General features: G+C 40.0%; 1 protein-coding gene across 1 annotated transcript in view; it reads left to right on the forward strand.

Annotated features, from left to right (window-relative positions):
* The first annotated feature begins 5,113 nt into the window (after positions 1–5,113).
* ptp4a2b (protein tyrosine phosphatase 4A2b) overlaps positions 5,114–24,003 on the forward strand; it is a 27,294-nt gene continuing 8,404 nt past the window's right edge. The window contains exon 1 of the mRNA XM_037692849.1: positions 5,114–5,226. The gene's annotated coding sequence lies outside the window, so the exon portion shown is untranslated. The remainder of the gene's footprint in view (positions 5,227–24,003) is intronic.

Below are 24,003 nucleotides of genomic sequence, written 5' to 3' on the forward strand. Positions count from 1 at the left end.
ATATATACATACACTAAAGGATTCTAAATTCGAAACACTCTAAAAGAGCTCAGAATGTCATGATTATTGATCTCTGCCTCTGGCTGCTCTTTTCCTCCGGCTGCTCTCTTTCTCCCGCTGCTCTCTGCCACCTGCCAGCGCTCTAGGCCACGCCCACTTCTCCACTGCAGATCGGAGATCTTGACACGCTGCTCTCCTGCAGCTGTGGGCTGCACAAAGGTGCCGCAGGGGTTAAAGAAATTTTAAATAATTTATTTTAAATAAAAAATGTATGCCAATCTCTTGGCTCATCCATCAATCAGCCAATTGTGTGTCACGTCCAATTTTACTTTGAAAAACCGCGATGGAGCAAGTCTGCGAAAAATGAACCACGAAGTAGCGAGGGACTACTATATATACATATGATCCTATTTTCCTGTTTGCACTGCATGTTACTTATCAGCATACTCTAATCACGACGTCACTGATTTCTAACATATTCACCTACAAATGCATCACCATTACACCCGAATCTGCTCGAACACACCAGACATGGTCCTTTAGCACTATAAAATCAGTGAAGAGGATTAAAAAACCGATCCCGCTTCATAACCACGGAGGCAAATCATACACATCTACAGCTGTACTCCTGCCATCTGTGTAAACTTACGTGCTTTCTGTGTTCTTAGTAGGTTAAAACAACTTTGAAATACTTGTAACCCTAAATAAAACGACTTTCCATTTATCCACAAGTCATTCTGTTAAAAGAAAGGAAAAAAACAATGTTTTGCCTGATGACACAGTTGTTTCTGCACCAACAGCGTGTTTCCGAACTAAATATTCTCCAGGTTTACATCCGGAAATGACAATCAGTTTGCATTTACTACACAAATAAGTACAGGGGACTGGCAGAGTCTCACTAGTTGTGAAATACAGGTTGTGTAACTTTCTTTTTTAAGTAACCCTGTCAGATTTTCCAGAACAGCCAGAAGGTCAAAATAAGAGTTTGTATTTACTCAAGCATTAAATATCCACCTCGTGTATGCATGTGATTGTATGTTCTTGTCCCGCTCTCTGTCTTCCTGTCAATAAGTGTGTGTGTGTTTGTCTATGACTGTGTCACACCGCCCGCTTGCTTGTCAGGTCATGAATATTTCAGCAACGGTAATAATAAACTTGAACCAAGTTGCAAAACCTTTGGAAAGCTCGTGGGCCTCCAGTGTCACAGAAGAAAGGTCAAGATTTGGGAGAGCAGAACGTCTCGGCCTCTCGTTGGCAGCACAGTTAGCTACTGAAAAGGGTGATGAATGTGATGTGAAAAATAAAAACGACAGAGAAAACTGACATATACTGATGATTTTTTTTTTTTAAATGACCATTTCTGGGCTACACTGAGTGGGCTGCTTGATATAAAGAAGGTCAAAAAATAAATGCTTATCGTGCCCAGACTGCCTCACACTTTGATAAAGGAATGACGGTGTATTGGAGGGCAGTGCCAAATATTGAGTTTTGATAGAATGTATGCTGTTTGACTGAACGTTGTGTTTCCTGTAATCATCCACAATGCTGTCAATAAACTCTGTTCCTTTAAGTTGCTCTGGAGAAGCAGTGTGTGGATCATGCCTGAGCAGTATTTTTAATCTATAATGCACTTAACTCTTGCCCTCCTTTTAACGTGAGCACGCCAACAACTGCTATTTGTTACTGTTTTTATGATTGTTTAACACAGTCCATGGCTTCCTATGTACTGTATGGGTTTCTTTCCATTTGTTATTTTCTTATCTTTTATTTTTTTTTTAGACATATAAAATACCAGTGACAGTTATAGCCTATTTTACGTTTTCATAGACAATGTCACTTGTTCGATGAGTGAACACGTGTCAGTAAGAGCCATCTACTGTTTTGATCATGAATAAGTTTTGTCTTTTTTTTTTTATTAAAACAAAAATAATGCCAAAAAAAAATTACCAAAATATAAAAAAAATCCCAACAGCTTTGCTTCGGTTCTTAAAGAATATTTGTTTGTTTTAGCTTAAGTGAACACAGACGGCCATTCCTATTTGCACATGAAGTAATGAAAGATGTATTTATACCTTATTGATAATTTAATAGGGATGTCAAAACTGACCACCGAAGCCTAGAATTTATAAATGGTATTTAATAGCATTGATGACTTATTAGCCTTTACAACATGTAGTTAGCAATCTAGATTTGTTTGTGAAGAGATATTTGTGGATCCTTATTTTATATTTGTGTAATGTACAACATATTAGTGTATATGTCATGTGTACTTTTATTGTTATTTTTGTCATTCACGGTTATTGCTTGCACTCTTTGCAATAAGAATTTGGGTAAAAAAATGCACTTGTTTTGATTGAAAATATTTGTCTGCTTTTTCAAAATCTACAGTACTTGATTGTATTGATAACACATCAATAAAAAATAAAATAAAAACCTTCTTGAATGTTGGCTCCAGGCTTCAATTTGTGTATGTGTGACAAAACAGTTTATATGATGTTTTAAATACTTGTAATTCCCACTATTATTATTTTTATTATCATTATTATTATTAACAAACTGTTGCATATTTAATGTGGTTTAAATTGTTGCAGTTCTAAAATTTGCCGCTAGAGGGAGACAATCCTTAAAAAAACAGTTTGAAAGATCCATGTCTGCATTTAAACCTCACTAACATTTAGGAAGACTATACATTTTAGGACGATGTGTCTTCAACGGAGTAAAAATCACAGGTAATAGGGCCCAAGATGAAATATAAACTGGTAAATTGATATATAAGTTGATCAGCTGCGGTGTTGAACTGTGGACCACAACATAATCTTTTATAAGCGCATCTAAAGCTGTCTGTAAGTTGATCGGATAAAAATGGAGGTGAAAAGCCACCCATGGGCAAAGGGATGATTTGTTGTTCCAAGTTTCTGGAACTGTCGTCACCATGATGAGCCGTCATCGGTCACCCGGATTCTTCCTACGCACAACTGACGCCAAACCTTCCATGGTGCGTTTGAGTAACCCCGGTAAAAAGAGGAGATTTGCCAATGTGCGTCTCAAAAACAACTACAGTTACATAGTATTATTTTTTAAACTATAATTTTACTTTACATTACTTTCGTAATTCAGCCACTCTGACTCGAATAACGTTTTCCGACTTTACCCAATTAAAATAATGGGATAAAAAAATAATCACATCCATATTCAGTTATTTAACTCTTTTTCAGTACACAAAATACCACACTATTTGGAAAGAATACATAATAAAAACACTGACGCTAAACTACATAGGCCGTGCAAAATTGGGATTCACTAATCATTAGTTTACAACGGTCACTGAACGCCTCAACAACTCCAGGACCTATCTTTAGAAGACCGTTGTAACATATAATCAAAGTACACAAAGAGCGTCATAAATAACAAAATTCTATCTCTATTACGTACTTCTTTAGACATCAACAGTAGTTATCCATTCATCCATCCATCTTCTATCCATTATCCATGGTTGGGGTCCACAACATCTCTCTCTCTACTAGACTTCAGCTCCTCCTGGAGGATCACAAGGTGTTCCCAGCCCATGGAGTATACATAATCATTCACTGAGTTCTGGTTCTCCCCCCGGCCTCCTCCCTGTGGGACGTGCCCAGCACTATGTCCGAATCACCTCAACTAATTTGTTTCATGCAAAAGAGCAGCAACTCTACACGGAGCTCCCCCTGGTAGACGGCGCTCCTCACCCTGAGCCCAGCCATTCTACAAAGAAAGTTCATTTCAGGTGCTTGTATCCAGGATCTTGTTCTTTCTTTCATGATCCGTACCTTATGACCATAGGTGAGGGAGGGTTGGAACATAGACATATGGGGAGCTTCATCAGTCAACACAGGTTTACCGTTTGACGCAAGCCCCTCATGAGGACAAGGCCCTGACCTGTGGATCCATCCTACCATCACTCGTTAACAAGACACCAGATACTTGACCATGTGACTCAAGGGCATCCTTAGAACTGAAAAAAGTTAAATAATTCTTGCGCTATTTTGAGACATCCAAAACTAAGACTATATAAGGAACAACTTATTTTAAGATGTCTATTTTTTTTTTTACCATTTAACATCTAGTGGCTGGATTAAAAAAGCGTTGCAGGTATGCACAGCTCCAAGTTATGTCACTGCAAAATATTACGGAAGAGCTTTCATCTAATCCACAATTAAGAAGTCAAATATATCAAGCACTGTTATCTTAGTAACAGTACACTATATAGTATATATATTTACATTTAGCTCGTGTACACTCTTCTAATCTAGAATAAACACAGCGGTTGTATGTAATTTAAGAATAGAATCAAATGTATGTTTCTTTCCGTTGCTCCTGTCTTCAGGGGTCAACCACATTGAGCAAGCTCGCATGAAGGATTTGGTCATTTGTTTTACGTCGGATGCCCTTCCTGACGCAGCCTGTGCTCGAACCCGCAACCTCAGGTTTGCAAGACCACGGCACTGATCACCGAGCTACCACAGCCTCAAATGCTCAATGGTAAATGGACTACTTATATAGGGTTTTTCTATCTTATCAAGATCAAAGCTCTTTACAACACAACCTGTGCCCTCATTTACCCATTCATGCAGCCCTACTAGATCTCTACAAAGAGTTATCAGTGCTTTTTCACATTCACACACCGATGGGACACACATCGGAGGTAATGAGGGGTTCGGTGTTTTGCCCAGGGACACTTCGGCATGTGACTGTTGGTAGAATCGAACCCCCAACTCTTGCATTGGAAGACGACTGCTCTAACCATCAATAAACCAACAATCAGGTCTCTTGTAAAATGAGTCCCAGAGGCTCAATGGGATTAACCTGTATAAAGGTTGAATGAATGCATGAGAAACCACTCAGCATGCATAAGGTGTTTATAATGTTTAGATGTTGAACTCTCAGACTAAAAGCCACAACTGCGTAAATATAAAAAAGTCACGTCATGTGTGCTTGTGAGAATGACGTTTGACACCTGAAATGTTGATTTTTTTTTGTATTGTCTGCTTCAAATGAGCTGACCTTTGATTATATGATAAATCCACCTGCCATACAGGGAGGCTCCTCCCCGCCAACAGAGGCCGACCTCCAACGACAATTCAAGATGCCACATTGAAGAGGAACAAAAAGGCGATCTGACAGCGCTGTCTGCACTTCCTCCACTTTCTCCGGGGTAGTCACGGGATTTCAATGTTCAGCCTGCTCTTTGTAAGTAGTTGAAACGCAAACTGACTTTGTGTTTGGAGTCTGACGGCTTACATTTGCGGCTTACTGCGCTTTGAAACCAGAACTTGGCTCGTGAAATGTTCTCTCGAAGTTCCACGATGACGGGGTTTGTCTGAGAAGGCGAGCCAGACGATGTAGCCTAGCTTGCAAGAATCACGCTTGGACGATAAAACTGTTTTAAGTCGGCGGTAGTAACCACGAATAATGATTGTTCTCGATGTTATTCGGTCGGTGTTACCTATTCCAAAGCTGGTAACTCTATTTTTGTCGACAGTCGTGTCTGGGTTTGGCTAATGAGCTTTGCTAAACCAAAGTGCTGACCTACTAGCTAACGTAGCGGCGCTAGCTTCGACTCGTGTCTACTTCCTTACGGAGCACGAACAACCGTTAAGTTCTTGTAAAAAACACAAAGTGCTTGGGGTACTGTTGAGCTCTTTGACACTGTCAAAGTCAAATGAGACACTTGTCTGTAGCAAAACGTAGCTTTTCTTATACGACGTCCCTTTAACCAGTGCGTGGGTTTTATTAGCGTCTTTAGCATCATCGGCACCGCCATGTGGAAGTCTTAAGATTATTAGTTTTTGTGGTAGTCACTATTTACATCTTGTGAGGACTTTAGTCTAGATAGTTGTAAATATTAGTAGTCCTTGTCTTGGCTGTCCCCCCACCCCAAGTAAAGACTTGAATCCAGATGGCTGCTTGTCTTCCGCCCCTTGTGACAAATATTGACCCACGTCCAGGCCAACATTTTATTTAACTAAAATAAAACAACCCCTGTTTTTGTTTTTAAATGTAATCAATACTCGTTTTTATAACATTTTAATGTACTGTCAACAGTCTGGTTTTAGGCTTATAATTGGTCTCACTTTCATGTTTTAGTGTTGATAACCTAGCAGTTTGCTGGGTCTGTAATTTATCATTTATTTATCTTTACGGAAAGAACCCCACCTTTTTATATCCATGCAGGCTGGAAGTGAAATGAGGAAATACATCCAGGGAGGAAGTTTGACTTGAACAGCTGGGACACTAAAGGCTGCCACATTCTCATGCCTCTTCGATTTATGACTTACAATAATTTTGGATTCTATACTGGTAGTGAATTGGGTGGTTCATACAACCATAACCCTTATTAACATCCCTGCCAATATGGCTGAGTCAGTAAGTACAACACGGAAGCTGATTATACGTCCCTGCTTATGAGTCTCTGCAAGGTTTTACCTATGCTATAAATTTCATGAAAGGTCTAACATCTTAAGTACTTCAGCTTAAATGCATGGCTTCTGTGAAACCTGTGGTGGCATTAATTACAAAGAGGACCTTTTCATTATTAAGATATATTCAAATTCTCAATATCAAAAGCTTCAATGTAGTTTAAGGAAATTTTGGGATTTATTACCTTGCCCGTCAACAAGCTAGTTTTGTTTACAAGGGTGTAGGTTTGAAAACGTTGTTGTTGGGGGTTTTTTGGGGTCTGGAGTGATGTAATTGAAGAATTCCAGCTGCATGTGTAAGAAGGGAAACCCCCTCACTTCATGATAATGACAAACATTATATGAAGGGATTTATCAGTGTTCTGGCAGTCGCCAGAAGAAAAAAGGTCGATTTCAAAGGAAATTAAAATGACTAGAATTAAAAAGATGTATTTCTGAACTGTTTGAAAACCTCAATTTAAATACATAATAATAAAGTGCTATATGTTGTCATCATTGTATGTTCCCATGCAAAGATGAAATTGGCTCTCTGCATTTAACCCATCGCACCTGGGAAACACCCAGGTGGAGCAGTGGGCAGTTATGTAAGCGCCCGGGGAGCAATTCGGGATTGGGTGTCCTACTCGGGGACACCACGAGATGTGCAATGACTGGGGATCGAGCCCAGGACCTTCAGGTCCTGAGAGTCGGCTGCCCTGTCCCTACACCATCTCAGCCCCAACTTAGCTTGGGAAGATTACATAAATAGCTACCGTGGTTTCTAGGCGTTTCTTCAGCACTCATTTTTATGCAGATCTCAACAATGGCAAAATCAATATTTTCACATTTATTTCAGTACGGTCTGTGTTTATTTAACTCATTTTGCTAGCACCGGTCACATCTTGTATAATGCTCACAGGTCATTCCTATTTCAAAGCAGCTAGCAGGGTGGGTGAAGTTCACACGCCATTTTAAGCAATGCATCATCCCCTTCTTACATCCAGCTGCCAAACGGGCTAATTACACAGTGACCACAATTTATTGACTAATGTAAACAAAATACAATTGGGACAATGCTACACTTTCCCTGTGCTCTCATCCCCATTTATATGCCTTCCTTGGACATAGGAGTGTCACGATAACAAATGTTGCTGGGCGATTAATTGTCTCAGAAATAATTGCGATAAATGATAATACTGTTACAAATTTGACATTAGTAATTATTGTCAAATTTAAGAAGAAAAGTAGGTTAATTTCTGTGTTGTACCCTTTTTGACCACTAGATTGCGGTATAAGACTGTTTAAACCAAAGGATTCGTGATAGTGAGCGAGCAGCAGCGTGTCTCTTTAAGAAAAATAGGAGGGAGGCCCCTTGTGATGGGCTGTCTCTCGTAGTTTTTCAGTTTTCGAAATGGTTTGAGCTCTTTAGCATTTGTCACACGAAGCTTTTTAATAAAATAAAAAAAAATCAGTAAACAAGTTCTCAGCTTCTTTTTGCAGAGAAAAACAACTTTTTACACGAAGGCACGGATTTCAACCGTGAATGTTGGAGCGTCGACAAGACGGAGGTTTTTCCCTAGGTCGGCCTGTTAGCTTAGCTCGTAGCATAGGTTCGTAACTTGGCTGCTTTTAATGATCTAAAAACGTGATTTTGGACGGTTAAAATGGATTTTAAATGGAAAAGAAAAAGGGAGAGGTCAGTGAAGCATGAGGGAAGAGGCGCCTTGATCTTTTTAGCGAGAGTGCCTGTATTTCGCTTAGTGCTATGTCAGTGGGGGTTGGGTGGGGGCAAGTTTGGTTTGGTAGGCGGGGTGGGGCACCCCGCTTGTATAATGGTAGGGGAAACACTGTATTTTACTTGAAACGTTCTTCTCAGGACATTAGCTAGCCTAACTTGTCAAACAGGTGTCTCTTTAGCTTAAAATTTCTTGACCCAGTTACATTTCAGCCCCACTGATTGTGTACAACAGCTTACAATAAAGACAAGGAAATCAGTCTTGTTAAGACTGATTGCATTAGTTACATACAAATTGAAATGGCTCTGCCATGCTAAGAATACTTTTGTCTGTGAGGAGATAATTATAGTTGGCCTAAATGAAGCAGGCTGGTTGCATTTTGTTGCAGCAATACAAGGGCTGTTTACTGCTTGTGTAAAAATACACTGACAGAGGGGAAGTTCTCAGCCTTGGTTACCGTAACTGTGAAAGGCGAACCCCATGTGCTGTAACGTGATGCCAACTTATCAAGGAGGGTTACTGGAGGAGAAGAACACCTATGTTGTTGTGTTCTGGCGTTCAGCCCTTCTAGCCACAGGGTTCCTGCGAGTGCTGAAAGGTGGTTTGCAGAGGCCTGTTTTGAAATGACTTGCCCATTTAAAATCACAATATTACCCTGTGAGGCTGGTTGTGGTACAAGTGGAATACAAGTTTTGGTTTTCTATTGAGTTAGCTTCTTTAAAGTTTGCAAAGCAAAAATCCATGAATAGATGCTCACTGTTTTGCGTAATCTTTAAGCCATTAAGCAAAAGGTCTCGTATCCGTACAATGATAGCCAGGGGCACTCGCTGTGTTCTTGCACATTGTGTTGGTTAATGAATCATGCCGTGGTCGGCACGGTTTTTGTTTCCATTTGTTGCTACAGCGTTCAGAGAAAGCAAAAGGTACAGGCTTCGTGGCACCAGCAGTGTCTGACAGACTTGACACTTTTTTGTAGATGCTGCCTGCTGAAACTATAGCAACAGGTCGGATTAGGGCCTTGCTGTGTTTACACTCGTCTATCCACTACTGGTCCTGTAGTAATTATTAGGGTAACAGTGAGTACTTTTCCAAAATGTGCAGCGGAAAGGTTTAATTATGTTGGTCTTTAACGGCCTGCTTTTTGCTTGAAGTGTTCTAGGTAGTCGAGAAAGGCCTGTGTTGTCATCTATAATTAAGTTTACTGTTTTTTATAGCTCAATCTATAATTACAGTAAGTTTGCTGTTTTTTTTTATCTTTTTTATATATATATACATTATTTGCTGCTGTTTTCCTTATTTAGGCTGCTTAACATTTGCAAAGAGTGATGTCTTCTCTCTGAACTCAAACTTTTCTTTGTATAATCTTTATTTATTTATTTTTTTTGTACATAGGAGTTATTATTGAGCATCATCTTATTTCTTCTGCTAAAGCAGCTGGTGGCATGGGCTTACAAGGTCTTTTTAATGTGCAATTATTGGTATAAATCCTTGCTGCGTTTTCAAAGCTGCACTTTTTTGTTTTGAAGAGAGCAACATTGTGTTTTTCTGAGCTCTTCACATGGGATATCAAAATTCCCTGCAGAAGCACTTGTTGCTACCACAGAGATAATTGTTGATATAGCAACAGACATCTCCTGATGCTGCTGTCAGAAGGCAAAGTTTGTTTCCAAATGTCAAAAGAATTGATGTGGTGGGACTGAGCCTCCACGTAAATATGCACACACACGTTTCCTTGTCTTTGTTTTTCTGCTGCTGAGCCTTGACATTTTGTTGCAAAACGTATTTGGACTGGCACATTTACTTTTTGTATAATTTCAAAGTAAATTTGTCTGCTACAATTTATTTTACTATATCTATAATGTGTTAGACAAATCCACAATTCATACAGATTAAAAAGTTACAAATTTTCTGTCTGAACAACAAACTAGTTAGCTCAGTTAATGGTTTGTGCGGATGCCTGGATGCAACAATTTGGACTTTGAACACTGATTGTGGATGTACAAACCAATCTGTTCGTGCTACAATGTTGGCACAAGTCAATCTGTAACATCTGCTCATTCCACACATTCACTTCATAATGGAAAGTAACATTGTTAAGACGTTAAGAACAGCAGATGGTGTGATTGTGACATATAAAGGAAAGAATAAAAGACCCAATAGCTATTGTTTTCCTAGTTTGTGGTTGGTGCAGGCCACCAAATTAAAAGTAGTCTTCTGATTTTTTGTGATTTTTTTTTTATTATTTAATTATTTTTTTTATTTTTTTTTTACATTGTATTAATACAAACGAGTAGTGGCAGTCTTTGCAGATGGTGAAATGCACTTTTATATTTTGGCTTTTTGCTGTTGTGTAAATGCAAGGTCTTGAATAGGGATGGGGCCGAGCCAGTATCCGTATCGGCCTCCGATACCAGCATAATTTAAGTATTGTTTTTTTCTGATCCAACATGCAGAAATTTCCGATCCATGATGCATGTCTGTGTCTGCTGAAACTTCTCGTGATTCCCTGCCAGCTGCTCTGCAAGTTGGCTTCAAACTATGGAATGGATTTCCTGAACGGAGGCGTGTTTCATGAAACCCAGAGTAAAAAGACCCGCCTCACATTCAGGAAATCCATTTCATAGTTTGCAGCCAGCTGCAATGTGAGGGCTGAGTGAGTAGCATTGTGGCTAACGGCTAACCAACTTTTCATCGAAACATGTCGGCTGTGTGGAAGTATTTTATACTAGAAACACCACAAAACAAGACGGCAACGTGCAATGTCTGCAGAGCCATAACACCACATTAAACCGCAGTAAAGTTAGTTTTACGTTGGACATTCGAGCTCCGTGGCTTCAGCGGGGTGCTACTCTCGCTCAACACGAAGCAGGCAGCTTGACCCTGGCCAGCCACGCCTAATCTGCCCCACTCAGTCTGCCCGTCTCAGATGAGGGGCAGACTGAGCGCGGCTGACCGAAATCAGGCTGCCTGCTTCGGATTGAACAAGAAGAACACATCGCTGAAGCCCTGGAGCTCGAATGTTCACCAAGAAGTTGCTAAACTTCATCATAATTAATGACCAACTGCTATCAGTTGTAGAAAAGTAAGAATTTCGCAGCTTGATACTTGCATCCAAGATATAGTTTACCCTCCGGGAGATATTTATCAGTACAACAGTAGACAATAGGAATGTGCGATATGGCATAAAATTCATATCACGATATGTATTGTGAAGGGTGGCGATAACGATATCTATCGCGATTTGTTTTGGGTATAAAACTTGATAGGAATTTTTCAAAAAGCATAGGGTGTCCTTTTATTATCATATATTTTGAATTAAGAAAATTCCACTACTAGGTCCAGAGTTTTTAAATAATAAACAAATCAAGTATTAGGCTTCTTGCTTGTAGTGCAAAATATTTAAAATGTAGTTTTAGCCATATGTTTTAAACAAAAGAATATGTTGTTAACAGTTTCCAGTCTTGCTTAATAAATGAACAGCAACAGAGCAGCATTTTACACTGAAACTCTTCATCCTCCAAACCTCTAGTTGACGACTCCTTCTGCTTTAATGGAGAACTGACATAAAATGACTGTGGCTTTGACCAGAGGTCTCGCAGTAAAATCACACAACGGCATTCTTTTCACAGATCCGAGAGCTGGTTTCTCTACAGCTGAGCAACGCTTACTTTAACTTTCGATGGAGAAAAAACAACAAAACTTTCGACGGAACACAGCGTTTTGCGCATATCAGAATACGACAACACTACGGCAAGCCGGCTGTAGTTAGCTTGTAGCTTCGCTACTTAGCTCTCGAAGAAAAGACTTTAACGCCACTCGTGCACAGTTTTCAGCTCCAAAAAAGTAACTATTAAATCTGACAGCTCTGATTTTACACTTGAACACCACTTATGCACAGTTTTCAACCAAAAAAGTCACGATTAAACTGACAACTCTGATTTTACTTCAGACACAGCATTAATGCGGTTAGCCGGTAGAAGACGGATCTCTATCGTAGGCTAAATTTCTATTGCTACCGTATACCGTTTATATCGCGCATTCCTAGTAGACTATCATAAAGCGGTCACTCTTTCAGGAATGAAGATGTTCACATCCTGGACAGAGGAACAATGCTTTGAGAGGAGTAAAGGAGGCCATCTTTGTGAAAAGAAATCATCCATCCTTAAACAAGGGTGGAGGCCTCCAGGTTCAACTGTCCCCGTCTTACAATGCTGTTATTGCTAGCATCACTCAGCCCTCTGTGAATAGTAAACAGCCATCAGTGTGCTAATGATCCATTGTTAGGCTGATGGTCCTTCTTGAGCACGTGATCAGCTGGTTTTGGTTGTCAGCAGCAAACTGGTTGATCCACTCTGAGAAGGTGCTATTTAAGAGACTGAGCTGAATACAGCACCTCAGACTGAGGAAGTCTCTCGAATGAGAGACGAAATGTTTCTACATTTTTTTGCTTTGTTTCGTTTTTTGTTTTTTTGAATGTCCAGAGGACCAGATTGAACTTTTTTGGATTTTTCTCCCTGGATTATTGAACTTGCATCAGGATATATAAAATAACTTTAAACAATCACTTGAATCAATCACTTTAATATCCATTTTAAAGCTAGGAATAAAAAAAAAAAACCCACATTTTGTGTTGGCAGGATTTAATTGTAACTTTTAAACAAACAAACAAACTGTCGATTATAAACAGGGCGCTGCACAGCTCAGGACGTGTATCCATTCCCCGTTGAGAAAAATCACAGACAAGATGAGTGCCCCGCCATGGCAAGTTATGTAGGGGAAACACTGCTAGCTATACTGTATTGTGCGCCGCTAGCTTAGTGCTACGTCAGTACCGGCAGATGTAGGTGGGGGTGAGTGGGTGAAGGGGTTGGTTCAGTTGCCAGGGTGGGGCGCTGTGCTGGCATAATGGTAGGGGACACACTGGACTAATTTTTATGATTTTGAAACATGACCAGTACTGAACTTGAACCAAAGAGCATGGAATACTTGGCATTTTTGTTTTGTTTTACAAATGGATAGGAATTTTTATTTTATTTATTTATTTTTTTTTTACTTAAAATTGACTATTAAAAATCAGTGCATCCCAATTTTTTTCAGTTTCAGTTATGCCTTAATTATACCCATTTTCTTCACGACTTGTTTCAAACTCCCAGTAATAGAAGGAAACTCTTTGAGAATACTGAAAAAAAATAGTATTCAGCTCAATTTCACAGAATCTGTGTGCATCTCAGTGTCCCTTATTTATTAGAACCCCCAGTTAACTGATTACTCATGTTTGGTTTACATTTGGGCAGCCAGATATGTGTGGCTTCCTGAAATGTCAATCGAGGGCAGATTTAGGTTTGTGGCATGAGATTATGATTTATTGAAGAAGCTCAGATGGCCAAATATAGGTGTTTGGCCCACATTTCATGACAAAGCAGAAAATGTTTCCATCCCATCAGGGGAAATTGCAGTAGTGTGGTAAAAGTTTCATACTTCCGTTTTATTATCAATTTTAGGTTTGCATTCATGATTACCTATCAACACATGAAACTGATATCAGTCAAGTATATCCAGATAATTTGTCTGAACAGTGTTGCTGTTTGTATCTTGGTTTTTGCAGTATTATGCTTTGATAGGCACGTTGTGCTGCAAATTCAATAGATCTTCTCTTGCTACATTTCTTTTTTTTAGGAAATTGGTCTGTGCTAAGTTGCTTTGAATTTACTGTAAATATAGTTGTTTTTTCCCCTCTGGCTTGTTTGCAGTTTTTTTTCCCCCTTTGGGTGTAGGTGTTTTGCAAAGTGTGAATAAAAATACTCCTAAGCTTGGTTGGTTAAAACAGGATGTCTTTGTTATACCCTTGTTTTTTTTTTATTTTTAAAGAACTCCGCTCTCTCTCAGATGTGGATTGTTCCTTGTCTTCTCGTCATTTCTCTAAACACTATCACGAGGCTTTGATCACAACGCTGTTTATCTCTGGTCACTCAGAGGCTACAAAGAAATGTGATAAGTGGGTTTTACCGTGTCCTAGTGCATGCGCAGTGGGTGTTAATCTATTCATGGAAAAAGTGTTGTCTACATGTTTCTTCACCTCTTTCCTCTGCCTTAGTTTTACACGGACACTGAGCCAGAACAACAAGAACTCCACAGGAAGATTAGCTTCTGTCCTTTGGGAGTACAACGAGGTAACCTGTGGTGCTGAACTGGGGATAGAGTGAGAATGCACATTTATCATGTCAACAACATTGTGCTGTGCAATTAAACTGTGCTGACGATCACAAAGATGTCTAGTCACTTTTAAACGTAAACAATTTTTTTAAACTAAGACTTGCACAGCCTTGCTCTGCTTGCTTATCTTTACCAGCGCTTCAGCTTTTTATTTAATTACGGTAGAGACCATCTTTCTGTTTCTTATAATAATTAGCACAAATGCCAAGCAGAGGCATGTTGTCTTCATGGAGCCTGTTGCACTCTTGCCGTTTTGGTAAATGTAGGATTGTAGGATTCCAACTTGTGGGCAGCCCTGAGTATATTTGTGTCTCTGTTGGTGGGAGTGTTGCAGTTATAGTGAATCATTCTGTGTCTGTATTTCTAGATTTACCCAAGCACTATCCACCCACAAAACAAAGCTACAAAAGAAGAAAAAATAAAGGTGTATGCAAGTGTTTTTTCTTTTTTCTTTTGGCTGCTCCCTTCCTCAGGGGTCGCCACAGCGAACTGTCGCACAAAGACTTGGCAGTTATTTTTACGCCGGATGCCCTTCCTGACGCAACCACAGACCACCGAGCTTCTACAGCCCTCTGTGTGGAGCAGAGAGCTGCTATCGAGGACACCCGGAGGAGCAGATGGTGGGGGTTAAGGTCTTGCTCAAGGGCCCAGAGTGGGGCGAATGAGGGTAGGGGCAGGTGTGGGTGCTTCACCTACCCCACCCACATTTTTTGATGTTGTCGGTACCGGAGCTTGAACCGGCAATCTTTTGATCACAGGCGTACCTTCTCTAACCTCTGCGCCACCACTCCCCAACATAGTCCAATGACGATGACGATGATGATGATGATAATTAATAATAATGTGTATGTATTGTCATCATTGTATCTTCCCATACAATGGCGAAATTGACTCTGTATTTAACCCATCGACCACCAGGTGGAGCAGTGGGCAGCTATTGGAAGTGCCTGGGGAGCAACTGTGTGTCCTGTTCAGAGACGCCACGAGATGTGCAATGACCGGGGATCGAACTCAGAACCTTCGGGTCCCGAGTCGGCTGCCCTGCCCCTACACCATGAATATCCTGGGTTGATATATTTTTCAAAGCAAGACAACCACAAGTCAGTCGCACTGTGTCTGGTTTCACACCAACTTGGCTAAACGGTGTCATGACTAGCTGTGACTCATGGCCCCATTAGGACAGTCGGGCAACTTTTAATTTGGGAAGATACAGATTTAACAAAACAATGCATCACTTGACCCAAACAACGGTCAATCATTCAAATGTATCATTTAAACTGCTTAATCAGTGACTGTTGGCTCACATACAGTATATGCCCAGCCATTTAACAGACATGCATATCAGATATCCAACATAGCCTGGACAAAAGAGAATGAATAAATGGTAAATGGACTGTACTTGTATAGTGCTTTTTCTATCTAATCAAGATACTCGAAGCACTTTACACTACATTCGGTTCCCTCTTTTACCCATTCATACAACACAGTGCAGCAATACCAGAATGGTGTTACCCAGCGTAAAATAGCAAAGACTTTTTAAGTTATCATCATCAACCGTGCATAACATCATCAAAAGATTCAGAGAATCTGGAACAATCACTGTGCGTAAGGGTCAAGGCCGTAAAACTCTACTGGATGCTCATGATCTCCGGGCCCTTAAACGTCATTGCACCTCATACAGGAATGCATTTGTCAAGGAAATAACAGAATGGGCTCAGGAATACTTCCAGAAAGCATTGTCGGTGAACACAATCCATTGTGCCATCTGCCGTTGCCAGCTGAAACTCTACAGTGCAAAGAGGAAGTCATTTCTAAGCAAGGTCCACAAGCTCAGACGTTTGCACTGGGCCAGGGTTCATTTAAAATGGAGTGTGACAAAATGGAAGACTGTTCTGTGGTCAGATGAGTCACGATTTGAAGTTCTTTATGGAACACTGGGACGCCATGTCATCCGGACCAGAGAGGACAAGGATAGCCCAAGTTGTTATCAATGCTCCGTTCAGAAGCCTGCATCACTGATGGTATGGGGTTGCATGAGCGCCTGTGGCATGGGCAGCTTGCATGTCTGGAAAGGCACCATTAATGCATAGAACTATGTTCAGGTTCTAGAACAACATATGCTCCCATCTAGACGTCATCTCTTTCAGGGAAGACCCTGCATTTTTCAACACGATAATGCCAGACCACATTCTGCAGCAATCGCAACATCATGGCTACGTAGGAGAAGGATCCGGGTACCGAAATGGCCAGCCTGCAGTCCAGATCTTTCGCCTATAGAGAACATTTGGCGCATCATAAAGAGGAAGGTGCAACAAAGAAGGCCCAAGATGATTGAACAGTTAGAGGCCGGTATTAGACATGAATGGGAGAACATTCCTATTTCTAAACTTGAGAAACTGGTCTCCTCTGTCCCCAGACGTCTGAGTGTTGTAAGAAGAAGGGGAGATGCCACACAGTGGTAAAAATGGACTTGTCCCAACTTTTTTGGGATTTGTTGATGCCATGAAATTTGGAAACAACAGATTTTTCCCTTTAAAATGATACATTCTCTCAGTTTAAACTTTTGATCTGTGATTTGTGTTCTATTCTGAATAAAATATTAGAAGTTGGCACCTCCACATCATTGTGTTCAGTTTTTATTCACAATTTGTTTAGTGTCCCAACTTTTTTGGAATCTGGTTTGTATTAAATATTAACTTTTTGAATGGAATTATAGAAGTTAAACAACTTTTTCATGATGTTCTTAATTTTTTGGAAAGGATCTGTATTTCCAGCAGCAGAAGCCCAATGTTGAATCGAAGTAAGGGAAACGGTCTTTAAAAGATAAGCCCCTGCATTATACTTTCCACTGACAGACTTGAGGAAATGGCCAATAAAAAAAAGAAAAAGAAAAAAAAACCCTTCAAGTGGCTCAAGGAGACTGGTCTTAAGGATGATGTAAAGACACTAGTCATGGCAGCACAAGAAATATGCTCTCAAGACAAGTCCAGCACATGAATATGAAATGAAATATGCAAGTCAACAGGCCTAAAATCCTGTGGAACAAGCAAACATGAAGACAAACATAAAAAATGTGGGACCTAACCATCCGGACCTTGATGAACAGGAGAATGCGGCAGTAGTAATAGATGAGACAATCGTAAGTAATCGCACATAATAAGGAACAACACAAAAAATTGAGAAATGCCAATAGATAAAAAAGGTAGACTTTCAATTTGTGGAACGTCAAGGCTTCAGTTAATGGTCACTAAAGCACTTGAAAAACCTAAAAATGATTAAGATACAGCTTAAAATCCTTAAGCCCCTTGACTTCTCCTAAAACACACGCGGCCGTGGTGCAGTGGTAGTGGCAGCCGACCTCTGATCGGAAGGTTGGAGGTTCGAATCCCGACTTCCCACACCATGTGCCGTTGTGTCCCTGGGCAAGACACTTAACCCCGAGTTGCTCCCGGTGGGACTGGATGGCGCCTTGCATGGCAGCCTACCGCCACCGGTGTATGAATGTGCGTGTGAATGGGTGGATGGCTGGTACTGTAAAGCGCCTTGGGGCCCCTCATAGGGGGCTGGAAGGCGCTATAGAAGTAAGCTCCATTTACCATTTACCATTTACACTGAAAGCTTGAATGACTAAGTTAATGTGTTTATGTGGTACAGATATTGTAAGCAACTACCTCAGTTTATTTAGTTTATTTTAGTCTATTTATTGTACTTATGCTTCAGTGTGTGACTGTTACAATTGAGGGGAAACATGTAAATGTTGATGGTTCTATCGTGTTATATATTTTCTGTGTACAGTTTCAACAGCTTGTCTAACCCGTAATATCATTCAGGTAACCTTGTTCTTGGTAGGTCATCCTACCACTCGCATCCTAAGTTTGTTAACTTTCAGTTGAGTATTTTGTACCCATTTCCCCCCCCCCCCCCCCCAAGTACTGTTGTCTTTAGCCTATGTAAATCATTGGGAAAATTAAAACATGAATAATTGGAACAACTAATGAGATCTCATTATGCAGATTATGTCTGTAAGATGCTGGGGACACCTGTGTAGTAAAACTTGAATAGGCTTTCAAAGTGCAATATTTTTCTCATATCTTGCATGTTAACCTACAGGAAATGAGCAGACAAATGATGATAATGCAGTTTCCTAGAACATTCATATCACATTAACATTGAAGAACAACTAACCTTTTTTTTTCCTTCAAGTAGCATCCTTCCATCCATTATCTTTTGCCTGCTTCTTCTTTTTTGGGTCACGGGCCACTGGTGCCTATGTCCAGCCATCACTGTGTGAGAGGCGGGGGACACCCTGGACAGGTCTCCACTCCATCACAGGGCCACATAGAAACAAACAAGACAAACAACCATTCACTTTCTCACGCACACCTAGGGACAATTTAGAGTTACCAATCAGCCTAACATGCATGTTTTTGGTCTGTGGGAAGAAACTGGAGTACCTGGAGGAAACTAGGGCTTTAACAGACTACTCGAGTAATCTATACATCGATTCCTAGGACATCTATCGAGTTTTTTAATTTCACGTCAAGTATTCGTGGTGACGTCATTACGTCGCTGTTATGTCATTGCGTCACGTAATTCGCACCGGGCGCGGATTACAAAATGGATTCCTCCAAGCAGACGGATGGAGCGGAGCAGGCCCAGTCTTGGCAAACTGGTAGAAATACATCAATAGTATGGAAATATTTCACTAAAGATGAATCTTCTGGTTCAACTACCGTAAGGAAACAGAAAATGAATCAACTTCCTGACTGTTCGGAGCGCGTTGCGAACCGGTGTTACACCATATTTTGTGACCACCGTATATTGTGACCATAGGGGGCGGTGTTTCATGCACTGTTGCAGGTCCCAGAATATGGTGCAACACCGTGTCCAATCGACCAAACCAGAACCAGCTTCCTCTGACTTTGTTTCACAAACAAAAAGCAAAAAATATTAATCTTTAAACCTAGAAAAAAATCTATACATATTAATCTCTTAAACTAAACCTAATGTTTCGATTCGGTAAGCAGGGCGCTCCGTTCTGTTGACAGGGCAGGGCGCCCTGTTCGTATAATGGTAGGGCAAACACTACATTATTTATCCCCAGACATATCAAAATTTGGGTGGGAATAGTGAAAAACTCACATCTAGGTCCACCCTTATTTGCCCTATGTGGTAGCTCTGTACTCCACTTGTGGATGGGTCCTTGGTGGTCTGTTTGCTTAAGAAAAAAGTTATTGATATTCCGATCTATAAATTACAGCTATGGTTATTCTGCTGAATTTTAATTTGTGCGGATATCCTGTTGAATATCTTGTAGCACTTTAGAAACCAAGATGTATCGTTCTTTTGAATGCTGTCGGCTATAGCTTTTTGACAAAAAAAAAAAGTATTTGCAGATCAAAGCTTCACATAAAACCATCCTAGAAAACTGGATTGAATTCATCTCCAAACACAATGTTCCTGTGCCTTTGAATAAGTTTAAACTGAAGTAATGATGCTGTTCTCAGAAACTGTTTGCACAAACGTGTACCGGTGCTTTCCGCATTTTAAGTTCTTGGAAATTTAGTAGAATTCAGTCAACAAAACATGAAGTCACACAGCATCTACTGACTTGACTGATTGGTTTCTGCCAAGCCTGCACTTTGCAAATCCCCAGGGAAGTGCAGTTTGTGAGAGTCACAACAACCGTGTGGGATCTTGGGAGTTGAATTTTGCATATATGCCTCCATGTTTCAATGCTGGCTTGTCCAGGCGTGTCTAAGGATTTGACTGCATTGCTTGTTATGCTAGATAAACTAGTGAGGCTCAAAAAAAGGAGTAGAAGCTTAACTTAAGTTGCTGATTTTACTTTGATCTTTGCTTTTGTATTTGACTGTGGTTTCATATGTGTTGAATGGTGTGTGTGTGTGTGTGTGTGTGTGTGTGTGTGTGTGTGTGTGTGTGGGTGGGTGGGTGGGGGGGGGGTGTACACTTCCTTTTAATGTGTGTACTGTTTGTTGAATGCTGTCACCAGTACCTTACAGTGATGACCTCTTTAAATGTTTGTGTATCCTGAGAGTCATTGTAATGTACTCCCACACCACAAATTTTCTTTGTTTTTGTCTTTTTTTGTTTGAACAAACATAAATTTATTACATCTGCAGTGTTTCCCCGAGGTTAACTTTCCTTGGCAGGGTGCTGATCTCTTCTGGGAGTTTTGTAGATTGGTGAGGGGTCACGTTTGTGTTTTTGCTAGGCGTGAGAGAAGCTGAGCGCTACGTTCGTAGCATTTTAGCTAGCACATCTGTATTGCGTGCCACTAGCTTAGCGCTACATCATTGCTGGCTTTGTCGATGGGTGAGGGGGGGATGTAGGTGAAGGGACTATTAGGTAGACGGGGAGCTCGGTTCTGTTGACAGGGCCAGGCACCCTCCTTGTATAACGGTAGGGGAAACACTGCATGTTGTGTTGTGATTTAGTAAAAGGGCTCTAATTTTTCTTCTAGATTTGAGCTTCCTAAAACTGTTTTATTGACAAAACTACTGACCTGAGGATTGTATCAAACGCTATATCACATCTTTTTTTTTTTTTCCATATTCATTTTGTTTAAAGAAGCATTCCTTGAAGAGATATGCAAGCAGACTTTTTATGAACAAGCTATGGATTCTGGTGTAATTTTGTTTTAGGGAAAACGGCATCAAACTTTTATTTTACTCTGAATATTTGGGGCAAAGATATTTGTTGGTGTCTGCAGACTCACGCCTCAAATGTTTGCAGCTGGCTCGAGTTGGCAAATGCAACTCCTAAAATTAGGTGTGTAGTCATCTATATACGTTTCCACTTTGACTATTTTATCATTCTGCTCCTTACACAACAATTAGAACTCGTCTTTTCAACTCTGGTTTTACAAAAATGTTTAGTTTTCCAGGGAAACTTTTTTATTTTATTTTTTTATTCAAAACTAATTTTGAGGCGATCTCTATCAATATTGTGAAAAACCTGGGATTTTATTCCCTTTGGCAATTATAATAAACTCATATTTTCCTTATTCATCACTTTACATTTTATCTAAACCAAGTGTGGCATCAATGCTGGCGAATGATCGTATTATTTACATGCAAAACATGGATGCACAGTACTTGATATATAGTTGTATAGTTTTTGCAATGCTTTGTGTTGATTTTGTGCTCACTAGTGTTACAATGACAATTGTTTGATACTATTTAACCCTTAGCTCCATCCTCCAAAGCTTTTTTTTCAGTACTGATGCCTCTGTAAGCTCCCACTAGGCTTTTGGCAGGTGTGATTCTGAGTTTGATCTCAACTGCATTCAATTTTTCAATGTCTTACTTTATTTTACGAACCCATTATGTCCTTGGATGTTCTACCGTACCAGATTTCTGTCACTGTTCCTTCTACTCTGTACTCCTTGACATTTCCAAGTATATCAGTTATTTTGTTTACCACTCCTTGAGGCTGCAAGATTGAACACGTGCCTTTCTGTCACTTGTTTCCAGTTTTATTCATGGTTTATGTAAGGTTGTTTTATAGCTGTCAGTAACCCTTGTGGTTCAATGAATTCTGCATCAGAATTGTTACTAGTGTCTATGATGATGAAAGTTTGGAGGGGAAACACAAAAGCCAAGTGTCAGGCTTCCCTTGGATGACAGTCTCTCTCTTTGCTACTTGTCATGGATCTCACACAGAAAATGAAGCGTCCAGCTGCTTCAAGGCAGTACAATCTGATTATGCCCAGTCTGGTTCCAGACAAAACATCAGTGAGACACACAACCCCAAACCACCAGACGGATGCATACAATAGATTTTACAAAGAAAGAATAAGATTGACTAAGACATTCCAGTATTTGGTAACGGTCTGGTTTTCCACCGTCTTGCCAATGTGTTTATATTCTTTGTTCACACATTTAACCTCTTTTGTGAATGTGCATGTCTGTGCAAGTTGGTTCTAATTTTAGAATGACCCCACTTCTTTGTAGAAAATGCATGACCTGAGCGAGCTTCCGGTCGTTACTGTCAATTAAATATATTTGAAGTTGTGGTGTAAGAATGATTATGTAGGCCAGCTGATAAAGATCAGGTATCACTAAGCTTCCTTTGGCTTTACTGTTACAATCAGGGAGTTTTGTTGCAATAAATTCTTGAACAAAGTGAATGGCTTTCAATTACTGTGTGCCAGTTCACTTTATCTAGCTGTCATGTCAGCCCTTTACAACTTAACCACTGTTTTATTTATTGCTGCACGCCTTTGTTATAATTGACTTCTCACAGTTATGACTACAATTTAGTTAAAATTTAATTCCTGCTTTTTCTCATCAGTATCGTCCTAAAACGATGAGTTAGCGGTTGTTGAGCACCCATGCCCTGGTTCACATTATTCTGCTTTATCGTATGTTTTGGGTTACATGTCCTTTGCTGTTCCGAGATACCACTGTTATCAGTCGGTACTACTACTCCCTGCTTATTTACGGTCGCCCTCTGTTCTTTTACCTTAATCATCACAGAAGCTCTTTGTTAGAAGTCAGCAGATTTTAATTTCTTCCTATGAGCACTGTCCCTTCACCTACTCTTTCTGACTCTGTTGCAGCACGGCTTCATCAGTAGAACATGTGATGTGGAGTGGGGAACAAGGAAGCCCACTGTGTGGGCCTCTGCCTGTACTCCGCAACCTTTCGCCCAATTTAGACTATCTTCGTACATAGACATGCACAAAATAACTGCCTTCATCTGTGTGCCCAACGTTTTGTTGACAATGAGCGTAAACTTGACTTCAGTAAAGATCCCATTAAACTCTCTAAAAGTATCCATTCATGTGTAAATTTTAAAACCTTGGTGTCTCAAAACTGAGGCCGACTCGGTGTATTTAAGCCTAAGGTCTTGTTTATCTCTATTTTTAAATCTAAACGTTGACAAATTGTGTGTGCTGTTGACATAGCTTTGAATCTCTTAAGGGAAATCTTTATTAAACTGAAAAACAATCATGCAAAAATACATTTGTTTTTATATCAGCAACTGCCAGTTTGACATGTGCACAATAATGGCATGCACACACACGTTGAGCATTGTCAACTGTTAGCTTGTTTGCACTTTACAACATTATGCACTTATTTGACTCCACGGCTTGTTTCCTGTGTGGTTAAGCATGTTTTTGCTTTTACAGAGTTTGTGTGTGTGTGTTTTTCCTGCATTTATGCATTGCATAACTGCAGAACCAGTTAGCAAATTTCAAACATAATTTGCATGCCTTTTCTGACAGTGTTCTGATGGCAGCCTTGGAAGGCAGCTGGACAGGTCTGGTGTTAACACAAGTTTACTCACTTCTCTTTTAAGGAGCTTAGTCAGGACTGAAATCCATAGCGGTCTTTTTCTGCACAGTGCAGCTCTTAATTTAAGTTGTTTTAGCAACTTATTGCTGTTTACAATGGTCTTGGTCCTTGAAAATAGTTGCTAATTTTTAATGTTTTTTTTCATTTATTTTTAACAAAGTTGTTTTTAAATTGTCAGTTGAACAGTCCACCCATCCATAATCCAGGTTTGTTGTTGTTTATTTTACTTTGCACCTGTGACAGTTGAGACGAGCTTTTTTTTTTTTTTTTTTTTTTTTTTTTTTTTGTTACACACAC

This window comes from Nematolebias whitei, chromosome 19, assembly GCF_014905685.2.
Source record: "Nematolebias whitei isolate Nwh7 chromosome 19, NemWhi1, whole genome shotgun sequence".
Taxonomy (NCBI): domain Eukaryota; kingdom Metazoa; phylum Chordata; class Actinopteri; order Cyprinodontiformes; family Rivulidae; genus Nematolebias; species Nematolebias whitei.